Here is a 22,176-nt window from a genome sequence, read left to right on the forward strand (position 1 = left end):
ACAATTTATTCTCTCTTAGGATCTGTACCAACTGTCTCACGTAATCCTGATAAGTCTCCATATCTGAAGAATAAATTAGTATGTCATCCCGATACACAACAACAAACCTCCCCACCAGATGATGAAAGATATTATTAACAAAATGCTGGAAAACCGCAGAAGCATTAGTTAACCCGAACAGCATGACCAGACTCTCAAAATGACTCTCTGGGGTATTAAATGCCATCTTCCATTCATCCCCTTCCTTGATCCTGACCAGATTATATACCCACCTTAGGTTTAACTTGGGGAACACCTTGGCACCAACAATCTGGTTAAATTGGTCAGGAATCAAAGGAAGGGGGTACGGATCACAGACCGTAATCCGATTGAGCTGACAGAAGTCCAGACATGGCCTAAGAGTTTTACAAAGAAAAACCCTGCTTCCACTGGGGACTTGGAAGGTCTACTATGTCCCTTAGCCAAACCTTCGGCAATATATTCTCGCATCGCCGCTCTTTCGGGTTCAGAAAGGCTATATCACCTAGATTTGGGCAACTTCGCTCCCGGAATAAGATTGATAGGACAATCATATTCCCGGTATGGGGATAAACCCTGGCAACCACTCTCAGAAAATACATTAAAAAATCTGAAATGAAAGAGGGAACAGCGTCCCAGAGGGAATAGTGGTCAAGACAGAAATGTATTAAGACATGCAATAATCACTCCAATCGAGAATCTAGATTGGTAAACCCAGAACCAACGAAGCAGGCAGACACTCCAGCACAAAACACAAATGATAACAACCAATTGGCGCTCAGTTTCACCAATTTATCTCCCATTTATCTTCCCCCATTAGTGGGCAGCACGGTGGCTCAGTGGTTAGCACTTCAAGGACAACATCAGCATGGAGTTTGTATGTTCTCCCTGTGTTTGCGTGGGTTTCCTCCGGGTTCTCCGGTTTCCTCCCACCCTCCAAAGACAATACTGATAGGGACCTTAGATTGTGAGCCCCATTGGCGTCAGTGTGATGCTAATGTCTGTAAAGCGCTGCAGAATATGTCAGTGCTATATCAGTGAGTAAAATAAATAAATGTAAAGCAACCTTTACTATCTCACTAACTCATGGTATAGGTTACAGGACTTGAGAGATGCTAACATTCAGCTGAACATTTTCTCACAACCCAGTTTAGAACCTCTTGTCTTGGCATGTGCCTTCCTTCCCTCCCTATTGTTTATTGTAGAGTTGTCTTCCAGCACATATTTCATGTCTTTTAGCATTTCTTGTTATCTCTGTTTTATTTAACTATTTCTGAAATATCATATCACGGAGGGTTCTTTTGATCATCCACTGCTCAGATGCCAATATTGTTTTTTTCTCTCTCTTCTCGTGAATGTTTCGTGTTTTGCTTTCTTACAATGAAGTGTCAAAAAGACGATGAGCTTGAAAGTTATGTTTTGGAAAAAGAAGGCAGAAAAAAATGGAATTTGGCCCAATTTTTCCCTACCTTCCCGTTCCAGTCAATAGAAGTCTTTGACTTTAACCACTCCTCAGATACAGATTGGCAGTGACAGAAAGTGCACAGACTTTTATACTGAAAATTGTTATGAAAGCATGCCGGTCATGTGCAAGAGATTAAATATCAAGGGAATGGGAGAAAAGCGCAATATGAAGACATATGGCACGTGTTAAAGGGAAAAAAAAATATTTGGATTTACTTATGAACCATTCTCTAAGTAGAATACAAAAAAAAAAAAAAATTACATTACTGGTAAATCAGCAATCAATTGCATCTCACAGTCACTAGACCATATGCCACGGCACTGAATTAGCCAAACGTATTATAGCTGACTATAAACACAGGGTAAATGTATTCGTTTTTTATATGCTATTTGCTCTCAAACTGAATGTCCTGTTATGAACTTATGCTAATATTATCTCAGACTATGACAAAGTATTTCATTTACGTGGAGCAAGCACAGCCTGATTGAACATTTTTATTTTACATTGATCTAGAGACATAGACAAACAAGTAGGAACGCTAAGGAGTGGTTCAGAATAACAGCTAATTTCCATTGTATTCCACTAAAGAAAAACTTATTAAAGGGAGCTTGTCACCATTAAATGCAGTCCAAAGGGCAGGCAGCATGTTATAGAGTGAGAGGAGCTGGGCAGATTGATATACAGCTTTGTGGGAAAAGATTCGGTATAGTGGGATATTCACACTGCAGCCTGTGACAGTGCCCGCTCCAAAAAAAGACGTCGGTAGCCACGTAGAATCTGCCTGTCATTTGAAGGCTGCTCTGACGTTCATGCAGCCTAAATTTATAGTGGCGACTGTGCCAAGAAAGTACTTGTACATAAGCCATGGACCCCTGGCAAATATTTGCTGTCGAACCTATGCCAAATTTTTTCTGCGAAAGTCACTGTGTAAACAGCCCCTAAATTGTGAATTTTTTTTCATATCTCCCAGTGGCGTAACTAGAAATGACTGGGCCCCACAGCAAATATTTGAACGCCCCCCCCGCCCAGCAACTTCTTCGCAACCCCCTCCTCTCGTGCAACCCCCACTACTATGGCTAGTCAAGAACGTGCTCTCAGACGAGGCCCGGGAGCCACTCGGCCCGTTTTCTCTGACAATAAAATATTTTAGTCCTCATCCTGGGTGGGCCCCTTCTGAGTTCGGGCCCCCGAGACGTTTCCCCTGCTTCCCCTATAGCCATGCCCCTGATATAACCTCTTCTCCTTTTATGCTTAGGGGTACAGTGGGTGGTCTAAGTATACATCTTAATACAGGGAAGTCTGTCAATCACTAATAAGACCACCCACTGGACTACTAAACCCTAAGGGACCACTGTTATCCATCTTATGGGATAGGTAACACTGCCTGCTTTTTTAGATGACGTCAAGTAATATAGTCTATAAATGATCTGTATTACCTACAAGCTGACACAATGAGTGTATTGGTATACATTGATGTAAGGTCACGCATTTGGGTGCTAATAATCTGTCATCTGCATGCACCGCATGTCCTAGCCGGAGTAAAGCGAGTTTCTAGGAGCAGAACAAACTACTATAAATAATGCAAACAATGTCATTCAGCTGCTTCTAAGGTCAGTAAGATAGTGCCATGTATTAAAAGAAGCATAGACGTACAAGACAAGGACATGGTTATCAACTGCGGAAATTAGTGCAGCCTCATGAAGAATAAGCAATTCATTTTGCAAACCGCAAAAAGGAAGCACAAGGAAACTAATGGAAAAAATGGAAGCAAAGCAGATCATAAAACAAACAGGAAATATTTATTGTCTCACATAGAGACGCACCCCTCTTGGCAGTTACTGTACTTTAAGTGGTACTTAAATGCATTAGTTACACTCTCCAGAAGAGGTACACAAGCTTCATGGCTGGTGGCTAAGTTTTCTTGAACAGAAGAACAACAAAACAGCTGGGGAAAAAACTGTCTCTACAAAGGACTACAAGTCAACTAGCATCCAAGATGGCATGCAGCTCTTACCTGAATATTCCATGCTGCTATAAATATTAGAGAGTCTACTGCCTACCTCAGCATTCCCTACCATAGTTTGTGGGGTTGTACCAGCCATGCCTTGGGGGACCACTTTGTGACTACTGCACGCAAATAGCTTTCATACCAATTATACTTGCATCCTATTTAGACGGTGGCTGCTTTTACCACAGCTTCACAGAGTCCATAATAGGCTCGCCATGTCTTGGAGTAGCAATTTAACTTGGGGTAAAATCATGCCGTTCAACTTGACAGTACCTTACTATTTACTCCACTTGCATCTTGGTGCCTCCTCCATTATCTCTACTTGCAGAAAGAGGATAGCTACAGGCACTGAGTTCTGGTTGGGACAAATCATACTGTTACAAGGAGAGGTTCCCTGCCTTCCTCCCAATCATAGAACACAGTCTCTCACAGTCTTAGTCTTCAATTGACAACGCAAAGTCACCCAGTCCTAATATGATGTGGAACTTTTTTAGGCTTAAAGAATGCCCTGGTACAATACGCAATGACTGGCTCCCTTGCAACACACAAGCTTCTGCTACTTTCTCTCTTGTTCTCTGAATAACCCCTTAGAGGACTTATTCTTCCAGGTTCCATCTCACTCCCTATCACACGTTGGCTCCATGTTCTCCACTCCTCAATCACTCTTTTGACATCTCTCTCAAATTCATGCAGTAACCCAGTGGTTCACTGCTGAATGAATAGCATGGTATTTTATGCATTTGTGCATCCCATAAGCTCTGTATGAGAATTAGAGGGTTAACATTCAGTCCCTTAGAGTCTGTTGCTTGCTATATCTGGGCTGGTCCCACCCCCTTTTTATTTGAGGAGCAGGTAGAGTTTTCTGGCGTAAGCAGAAGAGTGAGGAGCTGTGTATTGTGTGCACAGTGTAAGACTGATGGACCTGTGAGCCAGGTGTAGCTAAAGCGACCTGATTACAAGCCAGCCTCTGAAGGAAAAAAGCATTGAATCAGACCAGAGGTTGAGGGCCAATACAAGGCACGGAGCATGGGCATAACATCAGTGAAGATAAGGCATGAAATTAGGCTTATGTTCATTACATGGCCTATACCCTCATACACAGCCTTGGGAAAACTGTACATGTAAATTGGATGGACTGAACTTTCTGTTACCAATACGTGCATGAGTCATCTGCCCAAAGTGCCTTAGTAAAGTACTGTAGATGTTTACTCCACAGACTGGCCTCCTTACGGTTTAACTGGGTCTACCTGCACTGACTCATCATTTATGCTTTGATGGCACCTCCAGGGAGCCCTGCTTTGCTCCCCAAGAACACATTACCAGTGAGGACATCCCACCTACCACCAGGCAGGAGATCCCCCAAACTTTGATGTGCTCTGTGTAAATGAAAGGGAGTGCCCCTACCGTCACTGCACTGTCCCAGGAGCACCTGAGAAAGGGGATTGCTGCCGTGACTACTACTACCCCTATCCTCTCTGCCTACTTAAATCGGTTGGCGTATGAGTGCTTTTGTGCTCCACTGCTGGCCCTCTCCCGGGTCGCTGCATCCTCATCATGTTCACTATTGTTGCAGAAAAGCAGCAGATTTTCCCAACTGATTTAACCTTTTCAGTGGATCATAAGCACTAGCCATCACAACATCTACATACAACAAATCCATATAAATATTAAGGGTTTGCTCATGAGTTTTGCTTCTGAATAACTAGAAACCTCCTAATAGTATCCACATCTTCTCTGACCTCTACCCTGTAGAGCTCAATAGTGATTATCTTGCCGCTCATGTTCGAGGAGTTTGGGGACCTCTAAAATGGGTAGGTTTTCTATACAGTATGGCCTCACCAGACACCATTGCTGTCCACATGGTGGTTTTCAGACTACTGAAACACAGAAAAAGCTTATTACGGAAGGACTTCAATGTCAAGAAGCACATTTTGGCTGGACTACGGACACTAAAAAAATCACGGAAAAAAAATACAAAACATCCTGCATGATATGATAGTAAATATGCAGATGTGCATGGCTACATTTATAAAATCACAGAAAATAATGGACTATAGCAATAGATGCAAACATATGTAGCCATGCACATCCGCATATTTACCATCATATCATGCAGGATGTTTTGTATCTTTTTCCCGCGATTTTTTTGATTTGTCTTGAAGGATTAGCACCTTCAGGTGTGAATGCGCTTCTATCCTGGGAGTAGCATTCATGTGTACTTTTGCCCTACCTATCGAATAGACGACCTTGATTAAAGGGGTACATATAGCGGTGTGTGCTCCTCCTCTCATTAGTTGTTGATGCACATGGAGGTAACTAGGAGCAGCACACTATATGTGCAGGGTCTGCTCTCCTGAATATAGATGCATAATGACATAGGCAGGTTTAGCGTCGGATCTGCCTGACCTGAGACCACCTTGGCGCTGGGTATGTAGGCACAGATGTGTTTTGATCAAAATACAGTATATTGGCTAGGAGTCTCAGATTTTATCATTAGAGTGAGGGCCTAGTCCATATGTTATGTTTGCATCTATTATTGGACTACGGACAGTAACCTAAATATAATAGAATCTTAGAAGGTGTGCCAGATCCTAGATCCTTTACTGTACAACGATGTGCTATCTCCAGCTCAGTATCTATCTTTAGTTGCCATTTTTTTCTTTCTCTCTCAGTTTTATACATTGGATCTCATGTTGATATCCAATGTCTGTCCTTCTGTCTCAGGTACCCATTTTGGTCTTGGATGAGAATAGTAGATGAAGCCATGGTACACAACCATTAGGTCTGCCACCATGGGCGTATCTAAAGGCTCATGAGCCCTGGTGCAAAAGTTCAGCTTGGGCCCCCCCTTCACTTTGCGTGGGTGCACCTACCTTTTCCGCTGCCCGAGGCAAATTTTGAAGCGGCCCCCCCATGCCAAATTCTCAACCTAACCCCTTCCCTCCAGTACTACTGTTAAAGGGGTTGTCCTCTTTTTACTACTGATGACCTATCCTCAGGATAGGTCATCAATATCAGATTGTCAGGATCCCCCAGCACCCCTGCCGATCAGCTGTTTGAAGAGAGGGCAGCGCTCATATGAGAGCTGCTTTCTCTGCGTAGCATTTGCAGTGATGAGCAGGTAAACAGAGCAGAGAAGGCAGAGCTCATACAAAAAAAAAAAGCGGACAACCCCTTTAAAGACATACTTGGAAAACATTACATACAGCACTACAGAACATATAGGGTCATACAGTGCCACATATGTACCTCTTACATCCAGTGGTGTCTCCTCTCTGATGTAGATATTCTCTTTCCTCTTCTTCTCCTGTTAGACCAGACCACCATGGTGACTTCTTTCAGCCGCGCCTCGTCTCTGCAGAGTTTAACAAACAGACATCTTATTTTCCAACTTTTCCATCATCCTCCCACCTTCTCAACAACCCATCCTGCCACTTCCAAAACTCTGTCCACTGTGCTCCCCAATAGAGTTGAGCGGACACCTGGATGTTCGGGTTCGGCAGGTTTGGCCGAACTTGAAAAAAAAATTTGCGGTGAGGTGACAAAGCTTTTCCACATGTCGGCCATGCTAACCCTGCCTTCTGAGGCACTGGCGCTGACACAGCTGCGTTGGCGACCTCTTCCTCCACCCCTGCCTTCGCCCTTGTGCTTCCACTTGTCCCCCGGCGTCAGTCGGGAATGGTCTCAGAAGCGCGTCTACCAGCGTGCGCCTGTAGTCGCGCATCTTCCGATCACGCTCCAGTGAGGGAATTAATGACGGCACATTGTCTTTGTAACGGGGATTTAGCAGGGTGGCCACCCAGTAGTCAGCACACGTTAAAATGTGGGCAACTCTGCTGTCGTTGCGCAGGCACTGCAGCATGTAGCCGCTCATGTGTGCCAGGCTGCCCAGAGGTAAGGACAAGCTGTCCTCTTTGGGAGGCGTATCGTCTGCGTCCTCCATATCCCCCCAGCCACGCACAAGTGATGGGCCCGAGCTGCGTTGGATGCCACCCCGCTGTGAACATGCTTCATTCCCATCCTCCTCCTCCTCGTTCTCAAGTAGTGGGCCCTGGCTGGCCAAGTTTGTACCTGGCCTCTGCTGTTGCAAAAATCCTCTTTCTGAGCCACTTCTAAAAGACTGGCCTGAAAGTGTTAGAGATGACACCTCTTCCTCCTCCTCGTCCTGGGCCACATTCTCTTCCATCATCGCCCTAAGTGTTTTCTCAATGAGACATAGAAGTGGTATTGTAACGCTGATGACGGCGTCATCGCCACTGGCCATGTTGGTGGAGTACTGGAAACAGCGCAACAGGGCACACAGGTCTTGCATGGAGGCCCAGTCATTGGTGGTGAAGTAAGTGGTGCTGTTCCGCAGTGCGACTCACCCGTGCGTGCTGCAGCTGAAACTCCACTATGGCCTGCTGCTGTTCGCACAGTCTCTCCAGCATGTGCAAGGTGGAGTTCCACCTGGTGGGCACGTCGCATATGAGGCGGTGAGCGGGAAGGCCGAAGTTACGCTGTAGAGCAGACAGCTGAGCGGCGGCAGGATGAGAACGCCGGACGCGCACACAGTAGACCTGCATTTTACGCAGCAGCTCTGACATGTCGGGGTAGTTGTGAATGAATTTCTGGACCACCAAATTCAGCACATGCGCCAGGCAAGGGATGTGCGTCAAACCGGCTAGTCCCAGAGCTGCAACGAGATTTCGCCCATTATCGCACACCACCAGGCTGGGCTTGGGGCTCACTGGCAGAAACCACTCGTCGGTCTGTTGTTCTATACCCCACCACAACTCCTACGCGGTGTGGGGCCTGTCCCCCAAACACATTAGTTTCAGAACGGCCTGCTGACGTTTACCCCTGGCTGTTCTGAAGATGGTGGTGAAGGTCTGTCGCTTACCGGATGAGGACGTGGTAGAAGAGGAGGAGGAAGCCGAGTAGGAAGAGGGGGAAACAGGAGTTAAAGAATGATGCCCTGCAATCCTTGTCGGCTGAAGGACGTGCGCCAAACAGCTCTCCGCCTGGGGCCCAGCCGCCACTACATTTACCCAGTGTGCAGTTAGGGAGATATAGCGTCCCTGGCCGTGCTTACTGGTCCAAGTATCTGTGGTTAGGTGGACTTTGCCACAGATGGCGTTGCACAGTGCACACTTGATTTTATCCGATACTTGGTTGTGCAGAGAGGGCACGGCTTTCCTGGAGAAGTAGTGGCGGCTGGGAACGACATACTGTGGGACAGCAAGCGACATGAGCTGTTTGAAGCTGTCCATCTCCACCAGCCTGAATGACAGCATTTCAAAGGCCAGTAGTTTAGAAATGCTGGCATTCAGGGCCAGGGATCTAGGGTGGCTAGGTGGGAATTGACACTTTCTATCAAAGGTTTCTGAGATGGAGAGCTGAACGCTTCCGTGTGACATGGTGGAGATGCTTGGTGACGGAGGTGGTGTTGTTGGTGGCACATCCTCTGTTTGCTGGGCAGCAGGTGCCAACGTTCCTCCAGAGGCGGAGGAAGAGGCCGAGGCAGCAGCAGAAGAGGGAGCAGGAGGGGCCTGAGCCCTTTCTTGGTTTTGAAGGTGCTTACTCCACTGCTGCCCGTGTCTCGCATGTCGATGCCTGGTCATGCAGGTTGTGCTAAGGTTCAGAACGTTAATGCCTCGCTTCAGGCTCTGATGGCACAGCGTCGGGTCTTGTCGTCAGCACATTCTGTAAAGAAGTGCCATGCCAGGGAACTCCTTGAAGCTGACTTTGGTGTGCTCGGTCCCTGGTGACGGTGGCCAGTTGCAGGCGAACTGTTTTGGCGACGGCTTCTTTGCTTTTGTACCCTGCTCCCGCTTTAGCTACGCTGTTGGCTCGGTCTCACTACTGCCTCTTCCTCCGAACTCTGAAAGTCAGTGGCATGACCTTCATTCCATGTGGGGTCTAGGACCTCATCGTCCCCTGCATTGTCTTCCACCCAGTCTTCCTCCCTGACATCCTTTTCGGTCTGCACACTGCAGAAAGACGCAGCAGTTGGCACCTGTGTTTCGTCATCATCAGAGACGTGCTGAGGTGGTATTCCCATGTCCTCATCAGGAAACATAAGTGGTTGTGCGTCAGTGCATTCTATGTCTTCCTATGGCTAGGTGGATGCCCTTGGGAAACCCTGCCAGCAGAGTTTTCAAACAGCATAAGAGACTGCTGCATGACTTGAGGCTCAGACAGGTTCCGCAATATGCACGGGGGGTGATGTGACAGACTGATGGGCATGGGTTTCAGGCGCCACCTGTGCGCTTTCTGCAGAAGACTGGGTGGGAGATAATGTGAACGTGCTGGATCCACTGTCGGACACCCAATTGACTAGCGCCTGTACTTGCTCAGGCCCTACCATCCTTAGAACGGCATTAGGCCCAACCAAATATCGCTGTAGATTCTGGCGGCTACTGGGACCTGAGATAGTAGATTCAGTAGGACGTGTAGCTGTGGCAGAACGGCCACGTCCTCTCCCTGCACCAGAGGCTCCACCAACACCACGACCATGACCGCGTCCCTTATTAGATGTTTGCCTCATAGTTAGCGTTCACAAAGCAAAGTAAAAAAGTGGTTAAGTCTGTTAAAAATAATTAACCGCCAATATTATTATTATTATTATTATTTATTATTAAAGTGCCATTCATTCCATAGCGCTGTACATATGATGAGCGGTGCACATACATAATACAGACAATTGCACTAATCATAAACAAGACAAGTTACAAACTGGTACAGAAGGAGAGAGGGCCCTGCCCGTGAGGGCTTACAATCTATATGGTATGGGTGAAGGACACAGTAGGTGCGAGTTAAGTTGGTCATGGCGGTATAGAGGCAGCGGGGTCACTGGTTGTAGGCTTGTCTGAAGAGGTGGGTTTTCAGGTTTCTTTTGAAGGATTCCAATGTAGGTGAGAGTCTGATATGTTGGGGTAGCGAGTTCCAGAGTATGGGGGATGCACGGGAGAAATCTTGGAGTTGATTGTGGGAAGAGGCAATAAGAGGAGAGGAGAGAAGGAGGTCTTGTGAGGATCGAAGAGTGCGTGTGGGGATGTATCTGGAAAGTAGCTCAGAGATGTAGGGAGGGGACAGGTTATGGACGGCCTTGTATGTATTTGTTAGTACTTTGAAGTGAATTCGCTGGGCAATGGGGAGCCAGTGAAGGGATTGGCAGAGGGGAGAGGCAGAGGAGTAATAGGGGGAGAGGTGGATTAGTCGGGCAGCAGAGTTGAGGATAGATTGGAGGGGTGCGAGAGTGCTAGATGGAAGGCCACAGAGGAGAATGTTGCAGTAGTCTAGGCGAGAGATAATGAGGGCATGTACAAGAATTTTCACAGATTCAAAGTTAAGGAAAGCACGGATGCGGGAGATGTTTTTGAGTTGGAGGCGGCAGGTGGTGGAAAGAGCTTGGATTTGCGGTCGGAAGGAAAGTGCAGAATCCAAGGTCACTCCAAGGCAGCGGACTTTGTTGACCGGGGAGAGTGTGCAGCCATTGATCATGATAGATAGGTCTGTTGAGGGGGTTGAACAAGATGGGGGAAAGATTATGAATTCTGTCTTATCCATGTTAAGTTTTAGAAAGCGAGAGGCGAAGAAGGATGATATAGAAGATAGACATTGTGGGATTCTTGATAGTAAGGTGGTGATTTCTGGACCAGAGAGGTAGATTTGTGTGTCGTCAGCGTAGGAGTGATACTGAAAGCCATGGGACTCTATGAGCTGTCCCAGGCCAAAGGTGTAGATAGAGAAGAGCAGGGGTCCTAGGACAGAGCCTTGCGGGACACCAACAGAGAGGGAATGAGACGAGGAGGTGGTGCGAGAGTGGGAGACGCTAAACGTCTGGTCTGTGAGGTATGATGTGATCCAGAAGAGGGCCAGGTCGGTGATGCCGAGAGATGAGAGAGTTTGCAACAGAAGGGAGTGGTCAACAGTGTCAAAGGCAGAGGACAGGTCAAGGAGAAGGAGGACAGAGTATTGTTTCTTGGTTTTGGCTGTCAGTAGGTCATTGGTGACTTTGGTAAGGGCAGTCTCGGTCGAGTGGTGGGGTCGGAAGCCAGATTGTAGGCGGTCAAAGAGGGAGCAGGAGGAGAGGTGGGAGGACAGTTCTGAATGGACATGTTGTTCAAGTAGCTTTGAGGCATACGGAAGAAGTGATATGGGGCGATAACTGGACAAGGAAGATGGGTCAAGTGAAGGCTTTTTGAGGATGGGTGTAATGGTAGCATGTTTAAAAGCAGAGGGGAAGACACCAGAGTTTAGTGATAGGTTGAAGAGATGAGTTAGGGCTGGGATAAACACTGTGGTGAGGTTAGGGATGAGGTGGGATGGGATTGGGTCAAGTGCACAGGTGGTCAGATGAGATTTGGAGAGTAGAGTGGAGAGTTTTTCTTCTGTAATGGTGGAGAAGCGGGTTTTGGGAGAAGGGGACCGAGCCGTTGTGTAGAGGGTCTGTGGGGACTGTGTGGTGAAGCTTTCTCTGATGTTGTCTATCTTTTGTTTGAAATATTTGGCAAAGTCCTCAGCTGAGAAGAGAGGAGAGGGTGGGGGCGCTGGGGGGCGGAGAAGGGAGTTAAAAGTGCTAAAAAGTTGTTTAGGGCTGTGTGACAGGGAAGATATGAGAGATGAGAAGTAGGCCTGTTTTGCATCAGCGAGTGAGGATTTAAATATGAGGAGGGATTGCTTGTATGCGGTGAAATGATCATTTGAATGGGATTTCTTCCATTGCCGCTCAGCAGCCCTGGAAGCTTGTCTGAGTTTTTTGGTCAGGTTGGTGTGCCAGGGTTGTCTGTTGATTTTTCGGGTTTTGTTGTGTGTGAGGGGGGCAACAGTGTCCAGAGCTGTACTTATTGTGGTGTTATATAGGGTGGTAGCAGCTTCTGGGTCTAGGAGGGAACAGATGGTAGAGAGTGGGAGAAGAGAGTCGGAAAGCAAGTGAAAGTCGAGATGTTTAAGGTTCCTGCGGGGGGGTGTTAGTGTGTGGACCGGGGGAGCAGCAGAAGAGACCAGTGAAGAGAAGGTGAGTAGGTTGTGGTCGGATAGGGGGAGAGGCGAATTAGAAAGGTTAGATAGAGAGCAGAGGCGGGTAAAGATCAGATGCAGAGTGTGACCATCTCTGTGGGTGGGAACTGAAGACCACTGTGATAGGCCGAAGGAGGAAGAGAGTAACAGGAGTTTAGAGGCGGACGAGTGGCATGTGTCAATAGGGATGTTGAAGTCACCCATGATGATAGTGGGGATGTCGGCAGAAAGAAAGTGTAGTAGCCAGGTGTTAAAGTGGTCAAGAAAGATGGTGGCTGGGCCTGGAGGGCGGTAAATGACGGCTACTTGAAGGTTGGAGGGAGAGTAGATGCGAACAGAGTGTACTTCAAATGAGGTGAGCGTAATGGAGGGTGGCAGTGGAATTGGGCTGTAGGAGCATGTGTCTGAAAGGAGGAGACCAACTCCTCCACCATGTTTGCAGCCGGGGCGGGGGGTGTGAGTGAATTGAAATCCACTATAAGAGAGTGCAGCAGGGGAGGAGGTGTCTGAGGGTGTCAGCCATGTTTCAGTGAGACCCAGAAAGGAAAGGTTTTGAGAGATGAACAGTTCATGAATGTATGACAGTTTGTTACAGACATAGCGCGCGTTCCATAATGCTCCTGCAAGAGGAACCAAAGGAGCAGGGGTCAGAGGAATGGTTATTAGGTTTAAGGGGTTGGAGAAATTTGTAGAAGGAGATTTGTGGTGGGACATGGAGGTGATAGTGGGGATTTGCTGAGGGGGTCCTGGATTTGGAGAGATATCACCAGCAGTAAGGAGAAGCAGAGAAAGTGTTAATAGATGAGAATAAGAGAGGGCATGAGGAGTGTGTGTGTGTTTGGGAAGGAAGTGTTTTATGTTGGCAAACAGGTTTGTGCAAGCGATCAGATGAGAAGGTAAAATGTAAGAAGAGATGAATAGTTCCTTGCTGGGTGAATGGATGTGTGGGTATTTCAGGAGGTGTTGGAAAAGTGGGAAGAGTAAGAGGAAAAATTGAAACATTGTTTGCATTAACTATGTCTAATTACCTGTGGTCCCCTTCTGGTCCAATTCTGGTATAATTCAGTCAGTGCACTTAAGAGTGGCACTTGATAGATGTGGCATTTGGAAAGACCAAGGTCTGCAATAAAAACCCTGATGTAGGGTATTGCACAAATATATATTTTATAAAACTCTATATGACAGCGGTATTTGTGGCCTAAATTTCACAGTAACATATGCACGTCTAATCCCAGATGTGCAGTATATCATAGGGTTTTTTCACCCCAGTAAGCACAAAGCCGTATTTCTGGCCTAAATGTAACACTTACTTATGCATGTCTAATCCCAGATGTGCAGTATATCAGAGGGTTTTTTCACCCAGTAACCAAAAAGCCGTATTTCTGGCCTAAATATGACACTCACTTATGCATGTCTAATCCCAGATGTGCAGTATATCAGAGGGTTTTTTCACCCCAGTAACCAAAAAGCCGTATTTCTGGCCTAAATGTGACACTCACTTATGCAAGTCTAATCTCAGATGTGCAGTATATCAGAGGGTTTTTTCACCCCAGTAAGCACAAAGCTGTATTTGTGGCCTAAATGTGACACTCACTTATGCATGTTTAATCCTAGATGTGCACTATATGAAACAGATGGTTTTTTTCCACCCCAGTATGAGAAAGCCGTATTTGTGGCCTAAATTTCACAGTCACTTATGCACCTCTAATCCCAGATGTGCACTATATGAAAAAAAGTTTTTTTTAACCCCAGTAAGCAAAAAGCTGTATTTCTGGACTTGCAGATAGCCTATGCTGGTGCCCTATCGTTGCATAAAATGGCTGCCGATTATGTATTGATATTGACAAACTGAAGTAAAAAAAAGTTTGTTTTGTTTTCAGCAGTAGTTGGCTCAGTACAGGCTTAAAAAACTTGTGCACTGCACCCACAAAACACATTTGCTGTAGATCGCTGAGTAAAAAAGCAGTTCTTCATAAGATTTCTCCTTGATCTCTTCTTCTTAGCAGCTGCAGCCTCTCCCTACACTAATCCGAGCAGAGTGACGGGCGGCGCTACATGACTCCAGCTTAAATAGAGGCTGGGTCACATGCTCCAGTTGGCCAATCACAGCCATGCCAATAGTAGGCATGGCTGTGATGGCCTTTTGGGGCAAGTAGTATGACGCTTGTTGATTGGCTGCTGTGCAGCCTTTCAAAAAGCGCCAAGAAAGCACTGAACACCGAACCCGAACTTTTACGTAAATGTGCCGAAAAAAACTCCCCAATACTTTCCTGCAGAAACAGTCCCCCTGAAAATACTGGTACCACACAGATAATAAAAAAACACCCCATTATATTGTGCCTAGTACAAAAAATTCCCCCCCTTCTTTCAGATCAGACCCCCATATAAAACCCTAAATGAGATCCCCCATCTCAGACCAAACCCCCTTTAGACATCTATGTCAGACCCCATATAAGACCCCAGTTTTAAACTTCAGATCAGACCCCCATTATACTTCCATGTGAGACCCCAAGCCAATATCAGACCTCAGATAAGACTCCCACTAGACCTCCAGACCCCCATATCTGACCCCATTAGACCTCCAGACCCCCATATCTGACCCCCATTAGACCTCTAGACCCCCAATCAGACCTCCAGACCCCCAATCAGACCCCATTAGACCTCTCCAGATCCCCAGTCAGACCTCCAGACCCCCCAGTCAGACCTCAGACCAGACCCCCATATCAGACCTCAGACCAGACCCCAATATCAGACCTCCAGACTAGTGATGGACGAACATCGGCCAGGACGATTCGCGAACGAGCGTTCAGGATCAAATGTTCACAAACCGCGCATTCGCATCGTGCCCTTTGACTTTAATAGCAAGTGAACCTAAAAAACCTTCAGGTAATATTTGCAGCCACCAAATACAAACTATGAATGCACAAATAGTCCCACAACATGGACAGTGATATACCAGAGGGGGATCATTGGCAAAAATCCCCACAAAAATTATGTATTTTAATCAGGGGCCATTTTTATGCGTCTGAAAGGGAAACTCTCAAAAATGTGCCCTGCTGGAGCCTAGAAAAATTTAAATTCCTATCGGTTTGATGTGTACAAATGTGCAGCACTCCATGTTTTTGTATCCTGCAGAGTCCATTAAAAAAATGCATACGTTAATGTAATTTTTTTTTCTACCATGGAACGGACGCCACTGTACGGCATCAGTCTGAGGCATCTGTTAACGCATCCATTTTTGGTATGCATTAAATGGATTGCAAAAATGGGATGTGAACCCAGCCCTAGTGTCAGAATAAGCACCAGTACACAGCGGAGAGGCGTGGCGGAGAGGGGAGGCCGCCATGTACTGACAGAGCGCTACCTTGTCCTGGTGGTCAGGGATGAGGACTGTGTTTCCCAAGGATCATTTTCTACTTGGAAATACAGGGCACAGTATAATACACTAGAATCTATATAATATAAAGATATTAGCCTCGAATAATAATACAATTAGGTGGTCATTTATTATATAGAAATACGTCTATGTTAGGCTTATTTCTGAAACAGATTGTGGCGCAAAGGTCCTTAGCACCGCAATCTGCATATTTTTCCCGCTCATGCCAGGTCTAAAAAAGGATGGCGTGGGCAGGGAAAGGGATACAGTTATGGCCATCTAGTTATTGGATACCACCGCCATACATTGACAGGATAACACCACTGTACACTGAACGGATAACACCGCCATACTGTGACAGGCTAAAAGGGTATATAAGGGCACAGTACAGGAAATAACTAGGGGCACTGCACAGGGTGTGGTAAGAGAGCACAATGCAGGGTATAAGGGGTCACAGTACAGGGTGAGGGGCACAGTACGGGGTGGGGGGCACAGTCACATGACCCTGTGACATTAGAAGGTCGTTATGGTGAATGCGGTTCATACGCCACGATAATGAGAGGCAGAGGAGTGAGACAGGGGTGTAATTATGTGGCCGCAAAAATTAGGCAATAGGCATTCACCCAGCAAAGAACTTTGGATTCTGTGGCTGGATATACATTAGGCGGTCACAGGATAAATAATTAACTGTCGGCTAGTACAGGCCCCAAAAATTAGGCATTCACCTGACATAAAAGGCCTTTTATGCCGCTGTATATACATAAGGCAAGGACCATTCTTTGTTCTGGGTGGTGGCGGATATGTGTGGGCTGGCATGAGGAAATTCAATTACACGTGGTCATCACAGGTGTTGAATTCCTCCGAGATCCATGCCTCATTCATTTTTAAAAATGTGAGGTAGTCCACGCTGTCGTAAGCTAGGCGAGTGCGCTTATCAGTCACGATCCCCCTTGCTGCACTGAATGCCCTTTCGGACAGGACACTCGATGAGGGGCAAGCCAAGAATTCAATGGCAAATTGTGCCAGCTCCGGCCACAGGTCAAGCCTTCACACCCAGTAGTCAAGGGGTTCCTCGCTTCTCAGAGCATCCACATCAGCCGTTAACCCGATGTAGTCGGACACCTGTCGGTCTAGGCGCTCCCTGAGGCTGGATCTGGAGAACGGCTGTCGATGGGTTGGCTGCAAGAATGATCTCATATCTGAAGTGACCAGCACATCTTCAAACCGCTCTCTTTTTGCAGGCGCGGTAGGATTGGTACCCGCACCTGTTTTGCTGTGGGTGGAAATTCCTCTGCCAGTGCCCGCAACAGCAGAATGCAGCATTTCTCACAGCAAGGTATGGAAATGCTGCATTCTGACTGCCCTCTGTGATGCTGGTATCATGTCCGCCATTTTGTGTTTGATACGGGGGTCTAAGTACGTTGGCACCCAGTACAGGTCCTTGACCTTTATGCTTTTTATACGGGGGTCCCTCTTAAACACTGGTGCATGAAGACCCCCATTTGCATTAAATTGGAAGCGGTGGAGCGGCCTGGCTCCTGCTCAGGGGAGGGCTGGCAGCCTTAGTCCTGGGGGGCAAATCCAGTCAAGTGGCCCATTTTAGCCCCGCCCATTATTAAAAGCCCCTCCTACATATAATAGGCCACTCCCAACACACACTGTACAGCTGACATTCTATAGTTGAGGCCTGTCTACACATCATGCGGAGAGGGGAGGCCTGTCCTGGCTGTACTGCCTGCTTATACAACAAGCTACAGCCAGGAAGCTCCTCCGCTCTCCTCCCTCCCCAGATCCTGCTTAAGGCTTGTGGTTCCCCCCCACCATCTGCCACCCCACCCGTGGCCTGCTGCCCCCTTTCGTCATCCTCACCCAGCTCTAAATCCTCCTTCTGCAAATGGCAGGGGGAGGAGCCGGAGCATCTCCTCTCCTACATAGCACCCCATACCTCTTACATCCAGTGATGTCACCTTTGTTGTAGACGTTCTCTTTCCTCATCTTCTCCATTCAGACCAGACCGCCGTGATGATTTTTCTGCCATCTCCGTCTCTGCAGAGATTGAGAAACAGACATTAGTTTCCTGCCACCCCCAATACTATACTGCAGAAACAGTACCCCTGGGAATACAACTACCACACAGATAGTGCCCCCAATACTGTGCCGCTATGCCCCCAATACTATACTGCAGAAACATTACCCTTGGGAATACTACTACCACACAGATAGTGCCCCTTAAACAATTATTGGCACACAGTGCTCTAAAAAATAACTGGGCCCAGACACTAATAGTATAAAGATAATGTCCCCAAAAAATAATAGTGCTAAGCTGATACTGTGCTAGGGTGCCCCCAAAGTAACAGTGCCCCCCAAAATCCCACCAATAGAAATAATTATCTGCCAGAGCACACTTAGTAGTAATAATTCCCCTATAGTGCCCTAGTAATCATGTTCCTCATAGCCCCCCAGTAGTAGTAAAGCTCCCCATAATGCCCCCTAGTAGTACTAATTTTTCCTATAATATGACAGTACATGAAATACCCCCGCTTAGTGCCCGCAGTTGAGTTAATGTCCCCATAATGTATGCCAGTATAAAATACCCCTATATAGTGCCCCAGTAAATGCACTCATACTGCTCCTCTCCCCCTTCCCCATAGTGTCCCCCATAATATGCCAGTAAAAAAATGCCCCTTAGTACCCCCAGCAGATGCCCCTATAGTGCTCCTCTCCCCCACAATGTGCCAGTAAAAAAATTCCCCTTCTTAGTGCCACCATATGCCCCAATAGTGCTCCACTCCCCCATAGTGCCCCCAAATAATGCCCCATAGTGCCGCTCTCCCCTATAGTGCCTGCCATAATGTGCCAGTAAAAAATGCCCCCTTAGTGCTACCAAATGCCATAGTGCCCCCCATAATGTTCCAATACAAAAGGCCCCTTTAGAGCCCCCACTTCCCCATAGTGCCCCCAAATAATATCCCTATAGTAACACCAGACGCCACCTAAGTGCTGCTCTCCCCTATAGTGCCCCCCAGAATGTGCCAATAATTTAAAAAAAAGCCCCTTTAGAGCCCCCAGATACCCCCATAGTGCTCCTCTCCCCCATGGTGCCCCCCCATAATGTGCCAGCAAGAAATGCCCCCATAGTGCCAGCTCCCCCCCATAGTACAAGCCCCCCATAGTGCCAGGCCCCCCATAGTGGCAGCCCCCCCATAGTGCCACTTCGCCCATAGTGCCAGCCCCCTTATAGTGCCAGCTCCCCCATAGTGCCAGCCCCCCCGTAGTGCCAGCCCCCCCCCCATAGTGCTAGCTCCCCCCTTAGTGCCAGCTCCCCCTATAGTGCAAGCCCCCCCATAGTTCCAGCTCCTACCCCATAGTGCCAGCCCCCTTATAGTGCCAGCCCCCTTATAGTGTCAGCCCCCCCATAGTGTCAGCCCCCCCATAGTGTCAGCCCCCCCCCATAGTGTCAGCCCCCCCATAGTGTCAGCCCCCCCATAGTGCCAGCTCCCCCTATAGTTCCAACCCCCCATAGTGCCAGCCCCCCCATAGTGCCAGCTCCCCCATAGTTCCAGCCCCCTCTATACTAGTGCCAGCTCCCCCTATAGTGCCCCCCCATAGTGCTAGCTCCCCCAAAGTGCCAGATTCCCCCCCTAGTGCCAAATCCCCCCATAGTGCCAAATCCCCCCCCATAGTGCCAGCCCCCCTATAGTGCCAGCTCCCCCATAGTGCCAGCTCCTCCCCCATAGTGCCAGCCCCCTTATAGTGACAGCCCCCCATAGTGTCAGCCCCCCCATAGTGCCAGCTCCCCCTATAGTGCCAGCCCCCCATAGTGCCAGCCCCCCCATAGTGCCAGCTCCCCCATAGTTCCAGCTCCCCCATAGTTCCAGCCCCCCCTATAGTGCCAGCTCCCCCAAAGTGCCAGATCCCCCCCCATAGTGCCAGCCCCCCTTATAGTGCCAGCCCCCCGCAAAGAAGAAAAAAAAAACAACACTAATACTTACCTCCATCAGCAGCGATGCAAGCCTCTTCTGGCCTGTGTCCCTGCTGTGTGCTGCCTGGCTCAGGCGTCGCAATGATAATGACGTCATCGCTCTGCCTGAGCCGGCCTCTGATAGGCTGCAGGCATTAGTGCCTGCGGCCTATCAGAAGAACAGGGGAGGGACACGCCTCTCCCTCCCTTGCCCCACAGCACACAGCACGGCCGCAATGACATCCAGGGCCGCACCACCTGTGGTGATGATCGGCAGTGCGGCCCTGAAGAATTAAAAAAAAATATATATATATCTTTTTTTTTTTTAAGACGCGCGGCCCAGTGGCCGTTTATTTCGGACGGCCTGGGGGGCAATTGCCTCCCTGCCCCCCGGCCCAGCCCGCCCCTGCTCCTGCTCATCGCCCAGGAGAATGTCGTCCTTGGTCTCCTCCCCTAAGCCACGGAAAACACCAGGGATCCCTGTAAAGTTTAAAGCCTGCTCTTCTTGCTCGTCCTCCTCTCCCCAGCCACCATCCTCCTCTGACTCCTCTTCAGACTCCTGCTGACTTGTCTTAGATGGAGTAGCCACCCTGGGAATTCATTCAGCATTGCGACTTCCTTATCTTCCAGCTCATGCTCCTCGACGGCTTGATCAATGACACAACGCAATAAATGCTCCAGAAAGAAGGTGTAAGGTATGATGTCACTGATAGCGGCCTGGCTACGACTGACCAGTTTGGTGATCTGATCAAATGGCTGCAGAAGTCTGCATGCGTCGTGCATTAGCAGCCACTGGCGCAGTGAAAAGAAACCAAGCTCCCCAGAACCTGTCCTGCCGCAGAGTTTGTACAAGTAGTCGTTAACAGCACGTTTCTGCTGGCGTGTCCGGCAGCCACAAATCAGATGTCTGATGGGCAATTGAGATGTCGCAAACATAAAATTTTCCGTTCGCGAATGGCGAACGCGAATTTTCCGCAAATGTTCGCGAACGGGCGAACCGCCATAGACTTCAATAGGCAGGCGAATTTTGAAAACCCACAGGGACTCTTTCTGACCACAATAGTGATGGAAAAGTTGTTTCAAGGGGACTAACACCTGGACTGTGGCATGCCGGAGGGGGATCCATGGCAAAACTCCCATGGTAATTTACGTAGTTGACGCAGAGTCGGGTTTTAATCCATAAAGGGCATAAATCACCTAACATTCCTAAATTGTTTGGAATAACGTGCTTTAAAACATCCAGTGTGTGTATGCGATCAGGTATGATGTTGTATCGATCAGGTAGTGTAAGGGTTACGCTCGCTTCACAGTGACAGACCAAACTCCCCGTTTAACGCACCGCAAACAACCGCAAACAGTCCATTTGCACAACCGCAAACTCCCCATTTGCACAAGGTTGATTCCAAGCTCCAAGCTAGCCATGTCTCGTTCCTTGTCCTCACTGACGTCATTGAAGGTCTCTTCCTCCACCCAGCCACGTAAAACACCAAGGGTCCCCGAAAGGTGACAACAAGCACCCTGGGACGCCTGCTGTGGTTGGTCTTCCACTTCCTCAAAGCCACCTTCCTCCTCTGACTCCTCTTCTTCAGACTCCTCTCTCTGCGTTGCCGCAGGTCCAGCAATCGACGACGACAAGGCTGCTTCTGGTGGTGATGGTGACCACAACTCTTCCTCTTCATCCTCTTCATGCTCTTCATGCTCATCTACAGCCTGATCCAGCACTCTTCGCAGGGCACGCTCCAGAAAAAACGCATATGGGATGAGGTCGATGATGTTGCCTTGGGTTTGACTGACCAGGTTTGTCACCTCCGCAAAAGGACACATGAGCCTACAGCCATTGTGCATGAGCAGTCAGTAACGCGGCCAAAAAATACCCCGCTCCGCAGAGGCTGTCCTCTTTTTTTTAAAATTAAAAGTATCTGTTCTTACCAGTTTAATCTCTGTTGTGTCCCCTATCAGGGGCCGGTGTATGGAATCGATTTTAGGAACCGGGAGAGGGAAAAAGATGGTTGGTCGGTCCTCTTACTTCCAATTTGGGGCATTGCGCGTGCGCTGTGCAATGTACTGTGCCACCCTATATGAGTGGTGTGTTAAGTAGTACTATTCCTATCAGTTTAATCCCTGTTACGTCCCCTATCAGGGTCCGGTGTATGGAATAGATTTTAGGAATCGGGAGATGGAAAAAGATGGTTGGTCGGTCCTCTTACTTCCAACTTGGGGCACTGCGCGTGCGCCGTGCAATGTACTGTGCCACCCTATATGAGTGGTGTGTTAAGTAGTACTATTCTTATCAGTTTAATCCTTGTTGCGTCCCCTATCAGGGGACGTGTATCGAATAGATTTTA

General features: G+C 48.0%; 1 non-coding gene across 1 annotated transcript; it reads left to right on the top strand.

The window, feature by feature from the left end:
- The first annotated feature begins 21,723 nt into the window (after nucleotides 1-21,723).
- LOC120996733 lies at nucleotides 21,724-21,908 on the top strand. The gene has a single exon (XR_005777849.1). It is a non-coding gene; the product is annotated as a U2 spliceosomal RNA (small nuclear RNA).
- The last annotated feature ends 268 nt before the right edge of the window (nucleotides 21,909-22,176 follow it).

This window comes from Bufo bufo, chromosome 3 (assembly GCF_905171765.1).
Source record: "Bufo bufo chromosome 3, aBufBuf1.1, whole genome shotgun sequence".
Taxonomy (NCBI): domain Eukaryota; kingdom Metazoa; phylum Chordata; class Amphibia; order Anura; family Bufonidae; genus Bufo; species Bufo bufo.